Source organism: Petromyzon marinus, chromosome 35 (genome assembly GCF_048934315.1).
Source record: "Petromyzon marinus isolate PM22_M1 ecotype Great Lakes invasive population chromosome 35, UKy_Petmar_22M1.pri1.0, whole genome shotgun sequence".
Taxonomy (NCBI): domain Eukaryota; kingdom Metazoa; phylum Chordata; class Hyperoartia; order Petromyzontiformes; family Petromyzontidae; genus Petromyzon; species Petromyzon marinus.
The window spans coordinates 6,289,012-6,308,560 of NC_133701.1; the positions used below are offsets into that span (position 1 = coordinate 6,289,012).

At 41.6% G+C, this 19,549-nt stretch overlaps 1 protein-coding gene and 26 non-coding genes across 27 annotated transcripts in view; all 27 read left to right on the plus strand.

Moving 5' to 3' along the window:
* The window catches only part of FBXO4 (F-box protein 4), a 93,136-nt gene that overhangs the window by 42,428 nt on the left and 31,159 nt on the right, over positions 1 to 19,549 (plus strand). The gene's annotated exons all lie outside the window — the stretch shown is intronic.
* On the plus strand, positions 129 to 200 carry TRNAQ-UUG (transfer RNA glutamine (anticodon UUG)). The gene has a single exon. It is a non-coding gene; the product is annotated as a tRNA-Gln (tRNA).
* TRNAQ-CUG (transfer RNA glutamine (anticodon CUG)) lies at positions 754 to 825 on the plus strand. Its single transcript has one exon. It is a non-coding gene; the product is annotated as a tRNA-Gln (tRNA).
* On the plus strand, positions 1,504 to 1,575 carry TRNAQ-CUG (transfer RNA glutamine (anticodon CUG)). Its single transcript has one exon. It is a non-coding gene; the product is annotated as a tRNA-Gln (tRNA).
* Positions 1,877 to 1,948, plus strand: TRNAQ-CUG (transfer RNA glutamine (anticodon CUG)). Its single transcript has one exon. It is a non-coding gene; the product is annotated as a tRNA-Gln (tRNA).
* On the plus strand, positions 3,243 to 3,314 carry TRNAQ-UUG (transfer RNA glutamine (anticodon UUG)). Its single transcript has one exon. It is a non-coding gene; the product is annotated as a tRNA-Gln (tRNA).
* On the plus strand, positions 3,867 to 3,938 carry TRNAQ-CUG (transfer RNA glutamine (anticodon CUG)). The gene has a single exon. It is a non-coding gene; the product is annotated as a tRNA-Gln (tRNA).
* On the plus strand, positions 4,617 to 4,688 carry TRNAQ-CUG (transfer RNA glutamine (anticodon CUG)). Its single transcript has one exon. It is a non-coding gene; the product is annotated as a tRNA-Gln (tRNA).
* TRNAQ-CUG (transfer RNA glutamine (anticodon CUG)) lies at positions 4,990 to 5,061 on the plus strand. Its single transcript has one exon. It is a non-coding gene; the product is annotated as a tRNA-Gln (tRNA).
* On the plus strand, positions 5,987 to 6,058 carry TRNAQ-UUG (transfer RNA glutamine (anticodon UUG)). Its single transcript has one exon. It is a non-coding gene; the product is annotated as a tRNA-Gln (tRNA).
* TRNAQ-CUG (transfer RNA glutamine (anticodon CUG)) lies at positions 6,611 to 6,682 on the plus strand. The gene has a single exon. It is a non-coding gene; the product is annotated as a tRNA-Gln (tRNA).
* TRNAQ-CUG (transfer RNA glutamine (anticodon CUG)) lies at positions 7,361 to 7,432 on the plus strand. Its single transcript has one exon. It is a non-coding gene; the product is annotated as a tRNA-Gln (tRNA).
* On the plus strand, positions 7,734 to 7,805 carry TRNAQ-CUG (transfer RNA glutamine (anticodon CUG)). Its single transcript has one exon. It is a non-coding gene; the product is annotated as a tRNA-Gln (tRNA).
* Positions 9,473 to 9,544, plus strand: TRNAQ-UUG (transfer RNA glutamine (anticodon UUG)). Its single transcript has one exon. It is a non-coding gene; the product is annotated as a tRNA-Gln (tRNA).
* TRNAQ-CUG (transfer RNA glutamine (anticodon CUG)) lies at positions 10,098 to 10,169 on the plus strand. The gene has a single exon. It is a non-coding gene; the product is annotated as a tRNA-Gln (tRNA).
* TRNAQ-CUG (transfer RNA glutamine (anticodon CUG)) lies at positions 10,848 to 10,919 on the plus strand. Its single transcript has one exon. It is a non-coding gene; the product is annotated as a tRNA-Gln (tRNA).
* Positions 11,221 to 11,292, plus strand: TRNAQ-CUG (transfer RNA glutamine (anticodon CUG)). Its single transcript has one exon. It is a non-coding gene; the product is annotated as a tRNA-Gln (tRNA).
* On the plus strand, positions 12,587 to 12,658 carry TRNAQ-UUG (transfer RNA glutamine (anticodon UUG)). Its single transcript has one exon. It is a non-coding gene; the product is annotated as a tRNA-Gln (tRNA).
* On the plus strand, positions 13,211 to 13,282 carry TRNAQ-CUG (transfer RNA glutamine (anticodon CUG)). Its single transcript has one exon. It is a non-coding gene; the product is annotated as a tRNA-Gln (tRNA).
* On the plus strand, positions 13,961 to 14,032 carry TRNAQ-CUG (transfer RNA glutamine (anticodon CUG)). The gene has a single exon. It is a non-coding gene; the product is annotated as a tRNA-Gln (tRNA).
* On the plus strand, positions 14,334 to 14,410 carry TRNAQ-CUG (transfer RNA glutamine (anticodon CUG)). The gene has a single exon. It is a non-coding gene; the product is annotated as a tRNA-Gln (tRNA).
* On the plus strand, positions 15,327 to 15,398 carry TRNAQ-CUG (transfer RNA glutamine (anticodon CUG)). Its single transcript has one exon. It is a non-coding gene; the product is annotated as a tRNA-Gln (tRNA).
* TRNAQ-CUG (transfer RNA glutamine (anticodon CUG)) lies at positions 15,701 to 15,772 on the plus strand. The gene has a single exon. It is a non-coding gene; the product is annotated as a tRNA-Gln (tRNA).
* On the plus strand, positions 16,083 to 16,154 carry TRNAQ-CUG (transfer RNA glutamine (anticodon CUG)). The gene has a single exon. It is a non-coding gene; the product is annotated as a tRNA-Gln (tRNA).
* On the plus strand, positions 16,449 to 16,520 carry TRNAQ-UUG (transfer RNA glutamine (anticodon UUG)). Its single transcript has one exon. It is a non-coding gene; the product is annotated as a tRNA-Gln (tRNA).
* Positions 17,977 to 18,048, plus strand: TRNAQ-UUG (transfer RNA glutamine (anticodon UUG)). The gene has a single exon. It is a non-coding gene; the product is annotated as a tRNA-Gln (tRNA).
* TRNAQ-CUG (transfer RNA glutamine (anticodon CUG)) lies at positions 18,728 to 18,799 on the plus strand. The gene has a single exon. It is a non-coding gene; the product is annotated as a tRNA-Gln (tRNA).

The following is a 19,549-nucleotide window of genomic DNA, read 5'->3' on the forward strand; positions in this document are numbered from 1 at the left end:
TGAATTCCAACATCGTGCTCAATTCCTATATGCCACGATTATACCTGCCCATATCCCCTCTGTATTTGGCTCTATTTGCCTTCACTTTTTCTCAATTCTCATTGTGTAATGACCGATGTTCATCAGTTGGTTCCATGGTGTAATGGTTAGCACTCAGGACTTTGAATCCTGCGATCCGAGTTCAAGTCTCGGTGGAGCCAGGTATGTGTTTTTATTACGATATTCCTAGTAATATGGATTGAATCCTGTATAGAATGTAATTTTCAGGCCATGTCGCTCTTGACGAAGAGCATTATAGCTCAATGGGCATTGAAACTTTGATTTTTTTGTTTTTCCACAAATGAACTATTCTTCTTTGGAATTTTGTAGTGAATCATGGTTGCCCAACACACTGAGCTCTTATGCATTGTTTGTGACTTACAGGTTGATTCAGGGCTCAGCAACAATGTTTAAAAAACGGGGACAGAAACTACTGCAGGAAGAGTGCATCGTTCTGCAACCATTGGGTGTTTGTCCCATGGTGTCATGGTTAGCACTCAGGACTCTGAATACTGCGATCCGAGTCAACAGTGTCCTCCCAGAATCACTCCACATCACAACCACTAAATCTGCAATCACTGATCTGAGTTCCAACATCGTGCTCAATTACTATTTGCCACGATAAGACCTGGCCTCATCCCCGCTGTCATTTTGTTCTATTTTCCTTCTCTTTCCATCAGTTTTCATTGGTGTGATGAGCACATGTCATCAGTTGGTTCCATGGTGTAATGGTTAGCACTCAGGACTCTGAATCCTGCGATCCGAGTTCAAATCTCGGTGGGACCTTCCCTTAATTTGTCAAATATTTCTTTTGTACTTTTGTTATGATTAGAATCCTGAGTTCTGAGTGATTATTTTAACTGAATATGCTTCAGGATCTAAGGCAGCCTGACTGTTAGTCAACACTGAGTGCTGTGCTCCCAAAATCACTGCACATGACAACCACTAAATCTGCAATCACTCATCTGAATTCCAACATCGTGCTCAATGACTATTTGCCACGATTAGACCTGGCCTCATCCCCGCCGTCATTTGGTTCTATTTGACTTCACTTTTTCTCAATTCTCACTTGTGTAATGACCCGTGTTTATCAGTTGGTTCCATGGTGTAATGGTTAGTAAGCAGGACTCTGAATCCTGTGATCCGAGTTCAAATCGCGGTGGGACCTTGCTGTGATTTGACAAATTTTTGTTTTGTTATAATTTGAGTTCTGAGTCATTATTTTAAGTGAATATGCTTCAGGATCGAAGGCAGCTTGATCGATGAGTCAACAGTGAGTCCTGTCCTCCCAAAATCGCTCATCATGACAACCATTAAATCTGCAATCACTGATCTGAGTTCCAACATCGTGCTCAATTACTATTTGCCACGATAAGACCTGGCCTCATCCCCGCTGTCATTTGGTTCTCTTTTCCTTCTCTTTCCATCAGTTTTCATTGGTGTGATGAGCACATGTCATCAGTTGGTTCCATGGTGTAATGGTTAGCACTCAGGACTCTGAATCCTGCGATCCGAGTTCAAATCTCGGTGGAACCTTCCCTTAATTTGACAAATATTACTTTTGTTATAATTAGAATCCTGAGTTCTAAGTCGTTATGTTAAGTGAATATGCTTCAGGATCGAAGGCAGCTTGATCGATGAGTCAACAGTGAGTCCTGTCCTCACAAAATCACTCATCATGACAACCACTAAATCTCCAATCACTGATCTGAATTCCAACATCGTGCTCAATTACTATATGCCACGATTATACCTGCCCATATCCCCTCTGTATTTGGCTCTATTTGCCTTCACTTTTTCTCAATTCTCATTGTGTAATGACCAATGTTCATCAGGTGGTTCCATGGTGTAATGGTTAGCACTCAGGACTCTGAATCCTGCGATCCGAGTTCAAATCTCGGTGGGACCTTCCCTTAATTTGTCAGCTATTTATTTTGTACTTTTGTTATAATTAGAATCCTGAGTTCTGAATGATTATTTTAACTGAATATGCTTCAGGATCTAAGGCAGACTGACTGTTAGTCAACACTGAGTGCTGTGCTCCCAAAATCACTGCACATGACAACCACTAAATCTGCAATCACTCATCTGAATTCCAACATCGTGCTCAATTACTATTTGCCACGATTAGACCTCGCCACATCCCCGCTGTCATTTGGTTCTATTTGCCTTCTCTTTCTATCATTTTTCACTCGTGTGATGAGCACATGTCATCAGTTGGGTTCCATGGTATAATGAGTAACACTCAGGACTCTGAATCCTGCGATCCGAGTTCAAATCTCGGTGGGACCTTGCTGTGATTTGACAAATTTTTGTTTTGTTATAATTTGAGTTGTGAGTCGTTATTTTAAGTGAATATGCTTCAGGATCGAAGGCAGCTTGATCGATGAGTCAACAGTGAGTCCTGTCCTCCCAAAATCACTCATCATGACAACCACTAAATCTCCAATCACTGATCTGAATTCCAACATCGTGCTCAATTACTATTTTGCACGATTAGACTTGGCCACAACCCCGCTGTCATTTGTTTCTATTTTCCCTCTCTTTCACTCAATTCTCACTTGTGTAATAATCACAGGCCATCAGTTGGTTCCATGGTGTATTGGTTAGCACTCATGACTCTGAATCCTGCGATCCGAGTCAACAGTGTCCTCCCAAAATCACTCCGCATCACAACCACTAAATCTGCAATCACTGATCTGAATTCCAACATCGTGCTCAATTACTATTTGCCACGATTAGACCTGGCCACATCCCCGCTGTCATTTGGTTCTATTTGCCTTCTCTTTTTCTCAATTCTCACTTGTGTAATGACCCGTGTTTATCAGTTGGTTCCATGGTGTAATGGTTAGTACTCAGTACTCAGCACTCTGAATCCTGCGATCCGAGTTCAAATGTCGGTGGGACCTTGCTGTGATTTGACATATTTTTGATTTGTTATAATTTGAGTTCTGAGTCATTATTTTGAGTGAATATGCTTCAGGATCGAAGGCAGCTTGATCGATGAGTCAACAGTGAGTCCTGTCCTCCCAAAATCACTCATCATGACAACCACTAAATCTCCAATCACTGATCTGAATTCCAACATCGTGCTCAATTCCTATATGCCACGATTATACCTGCCCATATCCCCTCTGTATTTGGCTCTATTTGCCTTCACTTTTTCTCAATTCTCATTGTGTAATGACCGATGTTCATCAGTTGGTTCCATGGTGTAATGGTTAGCACTCAGGACTTTGAATCCTGCGATCCGAGTTCAAGTCTCGGTGGAGCCAGGTATGTGTTTTTATTACGATATTCCTAGTAATATGGATTGAATCCTGTATAGAATGTAATTTTCAGGCCATGTCGCCCTTGACGAAGAGCATTATAGCTCAATGGGCATTGAAACTTTGATTTTTTTGTTTTTCCACAAATGAACTATTCTTCTTTGGAATTTTGTAGTGAATCATGGTTGCCCAACACACTGAGCTCTTATGCATTGTTTGTGACTTACAGGTTGATTCAGGGCTCAGCAACAATGTTTAAAAAACGGGGACAGAAACTACTGCAGGAAGAGTGCATCGTTCTGCAACCATGGGTGTTTGTCCCATGGTGTCATGGTTAGCACTCAGGACTCTGAATACTGCGATCCGAGTCAACAGTGTCCTCCCAGAATCACTCCACATCACAACCACTAAATCTGCAATCACTGATCTGAGTTCCAACATCGTGCTCAATTACTATTTGCCACGATAAGACCTGGCCTCATCCCCGCTGTCATTTTGTTCTATTTTCCTTCTCTTTCCATCAGTTTTCATTGGTGTGATGAGCACATGTCATCAGTTGGTTCCATGGTGTAATGGTTAGCACTCAGGACTCTGAATCCTGCGATCTGAGTTCAAATCTCGGTGGGACCTTCCCTTAATTTGTCAAATATTTCTTTTGTACTTTTGTTATGATTAGAATCCTGAGTTCTGAGTGATTATTTTAACTGAATATGCTTCAGGATCTAAGGCAGCCTGACTGTTAGTCAACACTGAGTGCTGTGCTCCCAAAATCACTGCACATGACAACCACTAAATCTGCAATCACTCATCTGAATTCCAACATCGTGCTCAATGACTATTTGCCACGATTAGACCTGGCCTCATCCCCGCCGTCATTTGGTTCTATTTGCCTTCACTTTTTCTCAATTCTCACTTGTGTAATGACCCGTGTTTATCAGTTGGTTCCATGGTGTAATGGTTAGTAAGCAGGACTCTCAATCCTGCGATCCGGGTTCAAATCGCGGTGGTACCTTGCTGTGATTTGACAAATTTTTGTTTTGTTATAATTTGAGTTCTGAGTCATTATTTTAAGTGAATATGCTTCAGGATCGAAGGCAGCTTGATCGATGAGTCAACAGTGAGTCCTGTCCTCCCAAAATCGCTCATCATGACAACCATTAAATCTGCAATCACTGATCTGAGTTCCAACATCGTCCTCAATTACTATTTGCCACGATAAGACCTGGCCTCATCCCCGCTGTCATTTGGTTCTCTTTTCCTTCTCTTTCCATCAGTTTTCATTGGTGTGATGAGCACATGTCATCAGTTGGTTCCATGGTGTAATGGTTAGCACTCAGGACTCTGAATCCTGCGATCCGAGTTCAAATCTCGGTGGGACCTTTCCTTAATTTGACAAATATTACTTTTGTTATAATTAGAATCCTGAGTTCTGAGTCGTTATGTTAAGTGAATATGCTTCAGGATCGAAGGCAGCTTGATCGATGAGTCAACAGTGAGTCCTCTCCTCCCAAAATCACTCATCATGACAACCACTAAATCTCCAATCACTGATCTGAATTCCAACATCGTGCTCAATTACTATATGCCACGATTATACCTGCCCATATCCCCTCTGTATTTGGCTCTATTTGCCTTCACTTTTTCTCAATTCTCATTGTGTAATGACCAATGTTCATCAGGTGGTTCCATGGTGTAATGGTTAGCACTCAGGACTCTGAATCCTGCGATCCGAGTTCAAATCTCGGTGGGACCTTCCCTTAATTTGTCAGCTATTTATTTTGTACTTTTGTTATAATTAGAATCCTGAGTTCTGAATGATTATTTTAACTGAATATGCTTCAGGATCTAAGGCAGACTGACTGTTAGTCAACACTGAGTGCTGTGCTCCCAAAATCACTGCACATGACAACCACTAAATCTCCAATCACTGATCTGAATTCCAACATCGTGCTCAATTACTATTTTGCACGATTAGACTTGGCCACAACCCCGCTGTCATTTGTTTCTATTTTCCCTCTCTTTCACTCAATTCTCACTTGTGTAATAATCACAGGCCATCAGTTGGTTCCATGGTGTATTGGTTAGCACTCATGACTCTGAATCCTGCGATCCGAGTCAACAGTGTCCTCCCAAAATCACTCCGCATCACAACCACTAAATCTGCAATCACTGATCTGAATCCCAACATCGTGCTCAATTACTATTTGCCACGATTAGACCTGGCCACATCCCCGCTGTCATTTGGTTCTATTTGCCTTCTCTTTTTCTCAATTCTCACTTGTGTAATGACCCGTGTTTATCAGTTGGTTCCATGGTGTAATGGTTAGTACTCAGTACTCAGCACTCTGAATCCTGCGATCCGAGTTCAAATGTCGGTGGGACCTTGCTGTGATTTGACATATTTTTGATTTGTTATAATTTGAGTTCTGAGTCATTATTTTGAGTGAATATGCTTCAGGATCGAAGGCAGCTTGATCGATGAGTCAACAGTGAGTCCTGTCCTCCCAAAATCACTCATCATGACAACCACTAAATCTCCAATCACTGATCTGAATTCCAACATCGTGCTCAATTCCTATATGCCACGATTATACCTGCCCATATCCCCTCTGTATTTGGCTCTATTTGCCTTCACTTTTTCTCAATTCTCATTGTGTAATGACCGATGTTCATCAGTTGGTTCCATGGTGTAATGGTTAGCACTCAGGACTTTGAATCCTGCGATCCGAGTTCAAGTCTCGGTGGAGCCAGGTATGTGTTTTTATTACGATATTCCTAGTAATATGGATTGAATCCTGTATAGAATGTAATTTTCAGGCCATGTCGCCCTTGACGAAGAGCATTATAGCTCAATGGGCATTGAAACTTTGATTTTTTTGTTTTTCCACAAATGAACTATTCTTCTTTGGAATTTTGTAGTGAATCATGGTTGCCCAACACACTGAGCTCTTATGCATTGTTTGTGACTTACAGGTTGATTCAGGGCTCAGCAACAATGTTTAAAAAACGGGGACAGAAACTACTGCAGGAAGAGTGCATCGTTCTGCAACCATGGGTGTTTGTCCCATGGTGTCATGGTTAGCACTCAGGACTCTGAATACTGCGATCCGAGTCAACAGTGTCCTCCCAGAATCACTCCACATCACAACCACTAAATCTGCAATCACTGATCTGAGTTCCAACATCGTGCTCAATTACTATTTGCCACGATAAGACCTGGCCTCATCCCCGCTGTCATTTTGTTCTATTTTCCTTCTCTTTCCATCAGTTTTCATTGGTGTGATGAGCACATGTCATCAGTTGGTTCCATGGTGTAATGGTTAGCACTCAGGACTCTGAATCCTGCGATCTGAGTTCAAATCTCGGTGGGACCTTCCCTTAATTTGTCAAATATTTCTTTTGTACTTTTGTTATGATTAGAATCCTGAGTTCTGAGTGATTATTTTAACTGAATATGCTTCAGGATCTAAGGCAGCCTGACTGTTAGTCAACACTGAGTGCTGTGCTCCCAAAATCACTGCACATGACAACCACTAAATCTGCAATCACTCATCTGAATTCCAACATCGTGCTCAATGACTATTTGCCACGATTAGACCTGGCCTCATCCCCGCCGTCATTTGGTTCTATTTGCCTTCACTTTTTCTCAATTCTCACTTGTGTAATGACCCGTGTTTATCAGTTGGTTCCATGGTGTAATGGTTAGTAAGCAGGACTCTCAATCCTGCGATCCGAGTTCAAATCGCGGTGGTACCTTGCTGTGATTTGACAAATTTTTGTTTTGTTATAATTTGAGTTCTGAGTCATTATTTTAAGTGAATATGCTTCAGGATCGAAGGCAGCTTGATCGATGAGTCAACAGTGAGTCCTGTCCTCCCAAAATCGCTCATCATGACAACCATTAAATCTGCAATCACTGATCTGAGTTCCAACATCGTCCTCAATTACTATTTGCCACGATAAGACCTGGCCTCATCCCCGCTGTCATTTGGTTCTCTTTTCCTTCTCTTTCCATCAGTTTTCATTGGTGTGATGAGCACATGTCATCAGTTGGTTCCATGGTGTAATGGTTAGCACTCAGGACTCTGAATCCTGCGATCCGAGTTCAAATCTCGGTGGAACCTTCCCTTAATTTGACAAATATTACTTTTGTTATAATTAGAATCCTGAGTTCTAAGTCGTTATGTTAAGTGAATATGCTTCAGGATCGAAGGCAGCTTGATCGATGAGTCAACAGTGAGTCCTGTCCTCACAAAATCACTCATCATGACAACCACTAAATCTCCAATCACTGATCTGAATTCCAACATCGTGCTCAATTACTATATGCCACGATTATACCTGCCCATATCCCCTCTGTATTTGGCTCTATTTGCCTTCACTTTTTCTCAATTCTCATTGTGTAATGACCAATGTTCATCAGGTGGTTCCATGGTGTAATGGTTAGCACTCAGGACTCTGAATCCTGCGATCCGAGTTCAAATCTCGGTGGGACCTTCCCTTAATTTGTCAGCTATTTATTTTGTACTTTTGTTATAATTAGAATCCTGAGTTCTGAATGATTATTTTAACTGAATATGCTTCAGGATCTAAGGCAGACTGACTGTTAGTCAACACTGAGTGCTGTGCTCCCAAAATCACTGCACATGACAACCACTAAATCTGCAATCACTCATCTGAATTCCAACATCGTGCTCAATTACTATTTGCCACGATTAGACCTCGCCACATCCCCGCTGTCATTTGGTTCTATTTGCCTTCTCTTTCTATCATTTTTCACTCGTGTGATGAGCACATGTCATCAGTTGGGTTCCATGGTATAATGAGTAACACTCAGGACTCTGAATCCTGCGATCCGAGTTCAAATCTCGGTGGGACCTTGCTGTGATTTGACAAATTTTTGTTTTGTTATAATTTGAGTTGTGAGTCGTTATTTTAAGTGAATATGCTTCAGGATCGAAGGCAGCTTGATCGATGAGTCAACAGTGAGTCCTGTCCTCCCAAAATCACTCATCATGACAACCACTAAATCTCCAATCACTGATCTGAATTCCAACATCGTGCTCAATTACTATTTTGCACGATTAGACTTGGCCACAACCCCGCTGTCATTTGTTTCTATTTTCCCTCTCTTTCACTCAATTCTCACTTGTGTAATAATCACAGGCCATCAGTTGGTTCCATGGTGTATTGGTTAGCACTCATGACTCTGAATCCTGCGATCCGAGTCAACAGTGTCCTCCCAAAATCACTCCGCATCACAACCACTAAATCTGCAATCACTGATCTGAATTCCAACATCGTGCTCAATTACTATTTGCCACGATTAGACCTGGCCACATCCCCGCTGTCATTTGGTTCTATTTGCCTTCTCTTTTTCTCAATTCTCACTTGTGTAATGACCCGTGTTTATCAGTTGGTTCCATGGTGTAATGGTTAGTACTCAGTACTCAGCACTCTGAATCCTGCGATCCGAGTTCAAATGTCGGTGGGACCTTCCCTTAATTTGACAAATATTACTTTTGTTATAATTAGAATCCTGAGTTCTGAGTCGTTATGTTAAGTGAATATGCTTCAGGATCGAAGGCAGCTTGATCGATGAGTCAACAGTGAGTCCTGTCCTCCCAAAATCACTCATCATGACAACCACTAAATCTCCAATCACTGATCTGAATTCCAACATCGTGCTCAATTACTATATGCCACGATTATACCTGCCCATATCCCCTCTGTATTTGGCTCTATTTGCCTTCACTTTTTCTCAATTCTCATTGTGTAATGACCGATGTTCATCAGGTGGTTCCATGGTGTAATGGTTAGCACTCAGGACTCTGAATCCTGCGATCCGAGTTCAAATGTCGGGGGGACCTTGCTGTGATTTGACATATTTTTGATTTGTTATAATTTGAGTTCTGAGTCATTATTTTAAGTGAATATGCTTCAGGATCGAAGGCAGCTTGATCGATGAGTCAACAGTGAGTCCTGTCCTCCCAAAATCACTCATCATGACAACCACTAAATCTCCAATCACTGATCTGAATTCCAACATCGTGCTCAATTCCTATATGCCACGATTATACCTGCCCATATCCCCTCTGTATTTGGCTCTATTTGCCTTCACTTTTTCTCAATTCTCATTGTGTAATGACCGATGTTCATCAGTTGGTTCCATGGTGTAATGGTTAGCACTCAGGACTTTGAATCCTGCGATCCGAGTTCAAGTCTCGGTGGAGCCAGGTATGTGTTTTTATTACGATATTCCTAGTAATATGGATTGAATCCTGTATAGAATGTAATTTTCAGGCCATGTTGCTCTTGACGAAGAGCATTATAGCTCAATGGGCATTGAAACTTTGATTTTTTTGTTTTTCCACAAATGAACTATTCTTCTTTGGAATTTTGTAGTGAATCATGGTTGCCCAACACACTGAGCTCTTATGCATTGTTTGTGACTTACAGGTTGATTCAGGGCTCAGCAACAATGTTTAAAAAACGGGGACAGAAACTACTGCAGGAAGAGTGCATCGTTCTGCAACCATTGGGTGTTTGTCCCATGGTGTCATGGTTAGCACTCAGGACTCTGAATACTGCGATCCGAGTCAACAGTGTCCTCCCAGAATCACTCCACATCACAACCACTAAATCTGCAATCACTGATCTGAGTTCCAACATCGTGCTCAATTACTATTTGCCACGATAAGACCTGGCCTCATCCCCGCTGTCATTTTGTTCTATTTTCCTTCTCTTTCCATCAGTTTTCATTGGTGTGATGAGCACATGTCATCAGTTGGTTCCATGGTGTAATGGTTAGCACTCAGGACTCTGAATCCTGCGATCCGAGTTCAAATCTCGGTGGGACCTTCCCTTAATTTGTCAAATATTTCTTTTGTACTTTTGTTATGATTAGAATCCTGAGTTCTGAGTGATTATTTTAACTGAATATGCTTCAGGATCTAAGGCAGCCTGACTGTTAGTCAACACTGAGTGCTGTGCTCCCAAAATCACTGCACATGACAACCACTAAATCTGCAATCACTCATCTGAATTCCAACATCGTGCTCAATGACTATTTGCCACGATTAGACCTGGCCTCATCCCCGCCGTCATTTGGTTCTATTTGACTTCACTTTTTCTCAATTCTCACTTGTGTAATGACCCGTGTTTATCAGTTGGTTCCATGGTGTAATGGTTAGTAAGCAGGACTCTGAATCCTGTGATCCGAGTTCAAATCGCGGTGGGACCTTGCTGTGATTTGACAAAATTTTGTTTTGTTATAATTTGAGTTCTGAGTCATTATTTTAAGTGAATATGCTTCAGGATCGAAGGCAGCTTGATCGATGAGTCAACAGTGAGTCCTGTCCTCCCAAAATCGCTCATCATGACAACCATTAAATCTGCAATCACTGATCTGAGTTCCAACATCGTGCTCAATTACTATTTGCCACGATAAGACCTGGCCTCATCCCCGCTGTCATTTGGTTCTCTTTTCCTTCTCTTTCCATCAGTTTTCATTGGTGTGATGAGCACATGTCATCAGTTGGTTCCATGGTGTAATGGTTAGCACTCAGGACTCTGAATCCTGCGATCCGAGTTCAAATCTCGGTGGAACCTTCCCTTAATTTGACAAATATTACTTTTGTTATAATTAGAATCCTGAGTTCTAAGTCGTTATGTTAAGTGAATATGCTTCAGGATCGAAGGCAGCTTGATCGATGAGTCAACAGTGAGTCCTGTCCTCACAAAATCACTCATCATGACAACCACTAAATCTCCAATCACTGATCTGAATTCCAACATCGTGCTCAATTACTATATGCCACGATTATACCTGCCCATATCCCCTCTGTATTTGGCTCTATTTGCCTTCACTTTTTCTCAATTCTCATTGTGTAATGACCAATGTTCATCAGGTGGTTCCATGGTGTAATGGTTAGCACTCAGGACTCTGAATCCTGCGATCCGAGTTCAAATCTCGGTGGGACCTTCCCTTAATTTGTCAGCTATTTATTTTGTACTTTTGTTATAATTAGAATCCTGAGTTCTGAATGATTATTTTAACTGAATATGCTTCAGGATCTAAGGCAGACTGACTGTTAGTCAACACTGAGTGCTGTGCTCCCAAAATCACTGCACATGACAACCACTAAATCTGCAATCACTCATCTGAATTCCAACATCGTGCTCAATTACTATTTGCCACGATTAGACCTCGCCACATCCCCGCTGTCATTTGGTTCTATTTGCCTTCTCTTTCTATCATTTTTCACTCGTGTGATGAGCACATGTCATCAGTTGGGTTCCATGGTATAATGAGTAACACTCAGGACTCTGAATCCTGCGAGCTGAGTTCAAATCTCGGTGGGACCTTGCTGTGATTTGACAAATTTTTGTTTTGTTATAATTTGAGTTGTGAGTCGTTATTTTAAGTGAATATGCTTCAGGATCGAAGGCAGCTTGATCGATGAGTCAACAGTGAGTCCTGTCCTCCCAAAATCACTCATCATGACAACCACTAAATCTCCAATCACTGATCTGAATTCCAACATCGTGCTCAATTACTATTTTGCACGATTAGACTTGGCCACAACCCCGCTGTCATTTGTTTCTATTTTCCCTCTCTTTCACTCAATTCTCACTTGTGTAATAATCACAGGCCATCAGTTGGTTCCATGGTGTATTGGTTAGCACTCATGACTCTGAATCCTGCGATCCGAGTCAACAGTGTCCTCCCAAAATCACTCCGCATCACAACCACTAAATCTGCAATCACTGATCTGAATTCCAACATCGTGCTCAATTACTATTTGCCACGATTAGACCTGGCCACATCCCCGCTGTCATTTGGTTCTATTTGCCTTCTCTTTTTCTCAATTCTCACTTGTGTAATGACCCGTGTTTATCAGTTGGTTCCATGGTGTAATGGTTAGTACTCAGTACTCAGCACTCTGAATCCTGCGATCCGAGTTCAAATGTCGGTGGGACCTTGCTGTGATTTGACATATTTTTGATTTGTTATAATTTGAGTTCTGAGTCATTATTTTGAGTGAATATGCTTCAGGATCGAAGGCAGCTTGATCGATGAGTCAACAGTGAGTCCTGTCCTCCCAAAATCACTCATCATGACAACCACTAAATCTCCAATCACTGATCTGAATTCCAACATCGTGCTCAATTCCTATATGCCACGATTATACCTGCCCATATCCCCTCTGTATTTGGCTCTATTTGCCTTCACTTTTTCTCAATTCTCATTGTGTAATGACCGATGTTCATCAGTTGGTTCCATGGTGTAATGGTTAGCACTCAGGACTTTGAATCCTGCGATCCGAGTTCAAGTCTCGGTGGAGCCAGGTATGTGTTTTTATTACGATATTCCTAGTAATATGGATTGAATCCTGTATAGAATGTAATTTTCAGGCCATGTCGCCCTTGACGAAGAGCATTATAGCTCAATGGGCATTGAAACTTTGATTTTTTTGTTTTTCCACAAATGAACTATTCTTCTTTGGAATTTTGTAGTGAATCATGGTTGCCCAACACACTGAGCTCTTATGCATTGTTTGTGACTTACAGGTTGATTCAGGGCTCAGCAACAATGTTTAAAAAACGGGGACAGAAACTACTGCAGGAAGAGTGCATCGTTCTGCAACCATGGGTGTTTGTCCCATGGTGTCATGGTTAGCACTCAGGACTCTGAATACTGCGATCCGAGTCAACAGTGTCCTCCCAGAATCACTCCACATCACAACCACTAAATCTGCAATCACTGATCTGAGTTCCAACATCGTGCTCAATTACTATTTGCCACGATAAGACCTGGCCTCATCCCCGCTGTCATTTTGTTCTATTTTCCTTCTCTTTCCATCAGTTTTCATTGGTGTGATGAGCACATGTCATCAGTTGGTTCCATGGTGTAATGGTTAGCACTCAGGACTCTGAATCCTGCGATCTGAGTTCAAATCTCGGTGGGACCTTCCCTTAATTTGTCAAATATTTCTTTTGTACTTTTGTTATGATTAGAATCCTGAGTTCTGAGTGATTATTTTAACTGAATATGCTTCAGGATCTAAGGCAGCCTGACTGTTAGTCAACACTGAGTGCTGTGCTCCCAAAATCACTGCACATGACAACCACTAAATCTGCAATCACTCATCTGAATTCCAACATCGTGCTCAATGACTATTTGCCACGATTAGACCTGGCCTCATCCCCGCCGTCATTTGGTTCTATTTGCCTTCACTTTTTCTCAATTCTCACTTGTGTAATGACCCGTGTTTATCAGTTGGTTCCATGGTGTAATGGTTAGTAAGCAGGACTCTCAATCCTGCGATCCGAGTTCAAATCGCGGTGGTACCTTGCTGTGATTTGACAAATTTTTGTTTTGTTATAATTTGAGTTCTGAGTCATTATTTTAAGTGAATATGCTTCAGGATCGAAGGCAGCTTGATCGATGAGTCAACAGTGAGTCCTGTCCTCCCAAAATCGCTCATCATGACAACCATTAAATCTGCAATCACTGATCTGAGTTCCAACATCGTCCTCAATTACTATTTGCCACGATAAGACCTGGCCTCATCCCCGCTGTCATTTGGTTCTCTTTTCCTTCTCTTTCCATCAGTTTTCATTGGTGTGATGAGCACATGTCATCAGTTGGTTCCATGGTGTAATGGTTAGCACTCAGGACTCTGAATCCTGCGATCCGAGTTCAAATCTCGGTGGGACCTTTCCTTAATTTGACAAATATTACTTTTGTTATAATTAGAATCCTGAGTTCTGAGTCGTTATGTTAAGTGAATATGCTTCAGGATCGAAGGCAGCTTGATCGATGAGTCAACAGTGAGTCCTCTCCTCCCAAAATCACTCATCATGACAACCACTAAATCTCCAATCACTGATCTGAATTCCAACATCGTGCTCAATTACTATATGCCACGATTATACCTGCCCATATCCCCTCTGTATTTGGCTCTATTTGCCTTCACTTTTTCTCAATTCTCATTGTGTAATGACCAATGTTCATCAGGTGGTTCCATGGTGTAATGGTTAGCACTCAGGACTCTGAATCCTGCGATCCGAGTTCAAATCTCGGTGGGACGTTCCCTTAATTTGTCAACTATTTATTTTGTACTTTTGTTATAATTAGAATCCTGAGTTCTGACTGATTATTTTAACTGAATATGCTTCAGGATCTAAGGCAGACTGACTGTTAGTCAACACTGAGTGCTGTGCTCCCAAAATCACTGCACATGACAACCACTAAATCTGCAATCACTCATCTGAATTCCAACATCGTGCTCAATTACTATTTGCCACGATTAGACCTCGCCACATCCCCGCTGTCATTTGGTTCTATTTGCCTTCTCTTTCTATCATTTTTCACTCGTATGATGAGCACATGTCATCAGTTGGGTTCCATGGTATAATGAGTAACACTCAGGACTCTGAATCCTGCGATCCGAGTTCAAATCTCGGTGGGACCTTGCTGTGATTTGACAAATTTTTGTTTTGTTATAATTTGAGTTCTGAGTCGTTATTTTAAGTGAATATGCTTCAGGATCGAAGGCAGCTTGATCGATGAGTCAACAGTGAGTCCTGTCCTCCCAAAATCACTCATCATGACAACCACTAAATCTCCAATCACTGATCTGAATTCCAACATCGTGCTCAATTACTATTTTGCACGATTAGACTTGGCCACAACCCCGCTGTCATTTGTTTCTATTTTCCCTCTCTTTCACTCAATTCTCACTTGTGTAATAATCACAGGCCATCAGTTGGTTCCATGGTGTATTGGTTAGCACTCATGACTCTGAATCCTGCGATCCGAGTCAACAGTGTCCTCCCAAAATCACTCGGCATCACAACCACTAAATCTGCAATCACTGATCTGAATTCCAACATCGTGCTCAATTACTATTTGCCACGATAAGACCTGGCCTCATCCCCGCTGTCATTTGGTTCTCTTTTCCTTCTCTTTCCATCAGTTTTCATTGGTGTGATGAGCACATGTCATCAGTTGGTTCCATGGTGTAATGGTTAGCACTCAGGACTCTGAATCCTGCGATCCGAGTTCAAATCTCGGTGGGACCTTCCCTTAATTTGACAAATATTACTTTTGTTATAATTAGAATCCTGAGTTCTGAGTCGTTATGTTAAGTGAATATGCTTCAGGATCGAAGGCAGCTTGATCGATGAGTCAACAGTGAGTCCTGTCCTCCCAAAATCACTCCACATCACAACCACTAAATCTGCAATCACTGATCTGAGTTCCAACATCGTGCTCAATTACTATTTGCCACGATTATACCTGCCCATATCCCCTCTGTATTTGGCTCTATTTGCCTTCTCTTTCCATCAGTTTTCATTGGTGTGATGAGCATATGCTATCAGTTGGTTCCATGGTGTAATGGTTAGCACTCAGGACTCTGAATCCTGCGATCTGAGTTCAAATCTCGGTGGGACCTTCCCTTTATTTGTCTACTACTTATTTTGTACTTTTGTTATAAGTAGAATCCTGAGTTCTGAGTGATTATTTTAACTGAATATGCTTCAGGATCTAAGGCAGACTGACTGTTAGTCAACACTGAGTGCTGTGCTCCCAAAATCACTGCACATGACAACCACTAAATCTGCAATCACTCATCTGAATTCCAAAATCGTGCTCAATGACTATTTGCCACGATTAGACCTGGCCACATCCCCGCCGTCATTTGGTTCTATTTGCCTTCACTTTTTCTCAATTCTCACTTGTGTAATGACCCGTGTTTATCAGTTGGTTCCATGGTGTAATGGTTAGTACTCAGGACTCTGAATCCTGCGATCCGAGTTCAAATCTCGGTGGGACCTTGCTGTGATTTGACAAATATTGGTTTTGTTATAATTTGAGTTCTGAGTCATTATTTTAAGTGAATATGCTTCAGGATCGAAGGCAGCTTGATCGATGAGTCAACAGTGAGTCCTGTCCTCCCAAAATCTCTCCGCATGACAACCACTAAATTTGCAATCACTGATCTGAATTCCAACATCGTGCTGAATTCCTATACGCTACGGTTATACCTGCCCATATCCCCGCTGTATTTGGCTCTATTTGCCTTCACTTTTTCTCAATTCTCATTGTGTAATGACCCGTGCTCATCAGTTGGTTCCATGGTGTAATGGTTAGCACTCAGGACTTTGAATCCTGCGATCCGAGTTCAAGTCTCGGTGGAGCCAGGTATGTGTTTTTATTACGATATTCCTAGTAATATGGATTGAATCCTGTATAGAATCTAATTTGCAGGCCATGTCGCCCTTGACGAAGAGCATTATAGCTCAATGGGCATTGAAACTTTGAATTTTTTTGTTTTTCCACAAATGAACTATTCTTCTTTGGAATTTTGTAGTGAATCATGGTTGCCCAACACACTGAGCTCTTATGCATTGTTTGTGACTTACAGGTTGGTTCAGGGCTCAGCAAAAATGTTTAATAAATGGGGACAGAAAGTACTGCAGGAAGAGTGCATCGTTCTGCAACCATGGGTGTTTGTCCCATGGTGTCATGGTTAGCACTCAGGATTCTGAATCCTGCGATCAGAGTTCAAACCCCTGTGGGACCAAGCCATGTGTAAAAAATCTTTTTCTAGTTTTATTATCATTAAAATCACGATTTCTGAGTTATTATTTTAACTGAATATGATTCAGCTTCTAAGGCAGCCTGATTGATGAGTCAACAGCGTCCTCCCAAAATCACTCCACATCACAACCACTAAATCTGAAATCACTGATCTGACTTCCAACATCGTACTCAATTACTATTTGCCACGATAAGACCTGGCCTCATCCCCGCTGTCATTTGGTTCTATTTTCCTTCTCTTTCCATCAGTTTTCATTGGTGTGATTAGCATGTGTCATCAGTTGGCTCCATGGTGTGATGGTTAGCACTCAGGACTCTGAATCCTGCGATCCGAGTTCAAACCTCGGTGGGAAAATCTCGGTGGGACCTTCCCTTAATTTGTCAAATATTTATTTTGTACTTTTGTTATAATTAGAATCCTGAGTTCTGAGTGATTATTTTAACTGAATATGCTTCAGGATCTAAGGCAGCCTGACTGTTAGTCAACACTGAGTGCTGTGCTCCCAAAATCACTGCACATGACAACCACTAAATCTGCAATCACTCATCTGAATTCCAACATCGTGCTCAATTACTATTTGCCACGATTAGACCTGGCCACATCCCCGCCGTCATTTGGTTCTATTTGCCTTCACTTTTTCTCAATTCTCACTTGTGTAATGACCCGTGTTTATCAGTTGGTTCCATGGTGTAATGGTTAGTACTCAGTACTCAGAACTCTGAATCCTGCCATCCGAGTTCAAATGTCGGTGGGACCTTAGCTGTCATTTGACACGAAATTTTTTTTGTTATAATTTGAGTTCTGATTCATTATTTTAAGTGAATATGCTTCAGGATCGAAGGCAACTTGATCGATGAGTCAACAGTGAGTCCTGTCCTCCCAAAATCACTCATCATGACAACCATTAAATCTGCAATCACTGATCTGACTTCCAACATCGTGCTCAATTACTATTTTCCACGATAAGACCTGGCCTCATCCCCGCTGTCATTTGGTTTTCTTTTCCTTCTCTTTCCATCAGTTTTCATTGGTGTGATGAGCACATGTCATCAGTTGGTTCCATGGTGTAATGGTTAGCACTCAGGACTTTGAATCCTGCGATCCGAGTTCAAGTCTCGGTGGAGCCAGGTATGTGTTTTTATTACGATATTCCTAGTAATATGGATTGAATCCTGTATAGAATGTAATTTGCAGGCCATGTCGCCCTTGACGAAGAGCATTATAGCTCAATGGGCATTGAAACTTTGAATTTTTTGTTTTTCCTCAAATGAACTATTCTTCTTTGGAATTTTGTAGTGAATCATGGTTGCCCAACACACTGAGCTCTTATGCATTGTTTGTGACTTACAGGTTGGTTCAGGGCTCAGCAACAATGTTTAAAAAATGGGGACAGAAAGTACTGCAGGAAGAGTGCATCGTTCTGCAACCATGGGTGTTTGTCCCATGGTGTCATGGTTAGCACTCAGGACTCTGAATCCTGCGATCAGAGTTCAAACCCCCGTGGGACCAAGCCTTGTTTAAAAAATGTTTTTGTAGTTTTATTATTAAAATCACGATTTCTGAGTTATTATTTTAACTGAATATGATTCAGCTTCTAAGGCAGCCTGATTGATGAGTCAACAGCGTCCTCCCAAAATCACTCCACATCACAAACACTAAATCTGAAATCACTGATCTGAGTTCCAACATCGTACTCAATTACTATTTGCCACGATAAGACCTGGCCTCATCCCCTCTGTCATTTGGTTCTATTTTCCTTCTCTTTCCATCAGTTTTCATTGGTGTGATGAGCACATGTCATCAGTTGGTTCCATGGTGTAATGGTTAGCACTCAGGACTCTGAATCCTGTGATCCGAGTTCAAATCTCGGTGGGACCTTCCCTTAATTTGACAAATATTGCTTTTGTTATAATTAGAATCCTGAGTTCTGAGTTATTATTTTAACTAAATATGCTTCAGGATCTAAGGCAGCACGACTGTTGAGTCAACACTGAGTGCTGTGCTCCCAAAATCACTGCACATGACAAACACTAAATCTGCAATCACTAATCTGAATTCCAACATCGTGCTCAATTACTATTTGCCACGATTAGACCTCGCCACATCCCCGCTGTCATTTGGTTCTATTTGCCTTGTCTTTCTATCATTTTTCACTGGTGTGATGAGCACATGCCATCAGTTGGTTCCATGGTATAATGAGTAACACTCAGGACTCTGTATCCTGCGAACCAAGTTCAAATCTCGGTGGGACCTTGCTGTGATTTGACACATTTTTGTTTTGTTATAATTTGAGTTCTGAGTCGTTATTTTAAGTGAATATGCTTCAGGATTGAAGGCAGCTTGATCGATGAGTCAACAGTGAGTCCTGTCCTCCCAAAATCACTCCGCATGACAACCACTAAATCTCCAATCACTGATCTGAATTCCAACATCGTGCTCAATTACTATTTTGCACGATTAGACCTGGCCACAACCCCGCTGTCATTTGTTTCTATTTTCCTTCTCTTTCACTCAATTCTCACTTGTGTAATAATCACAGGCCATCAGTTGGTTCCATGGTGTATTGGTTAGCACTCATGACTCTGAATCCTGCGATCCGAGTCAACAGTGTCCTCCCAACATCACTCC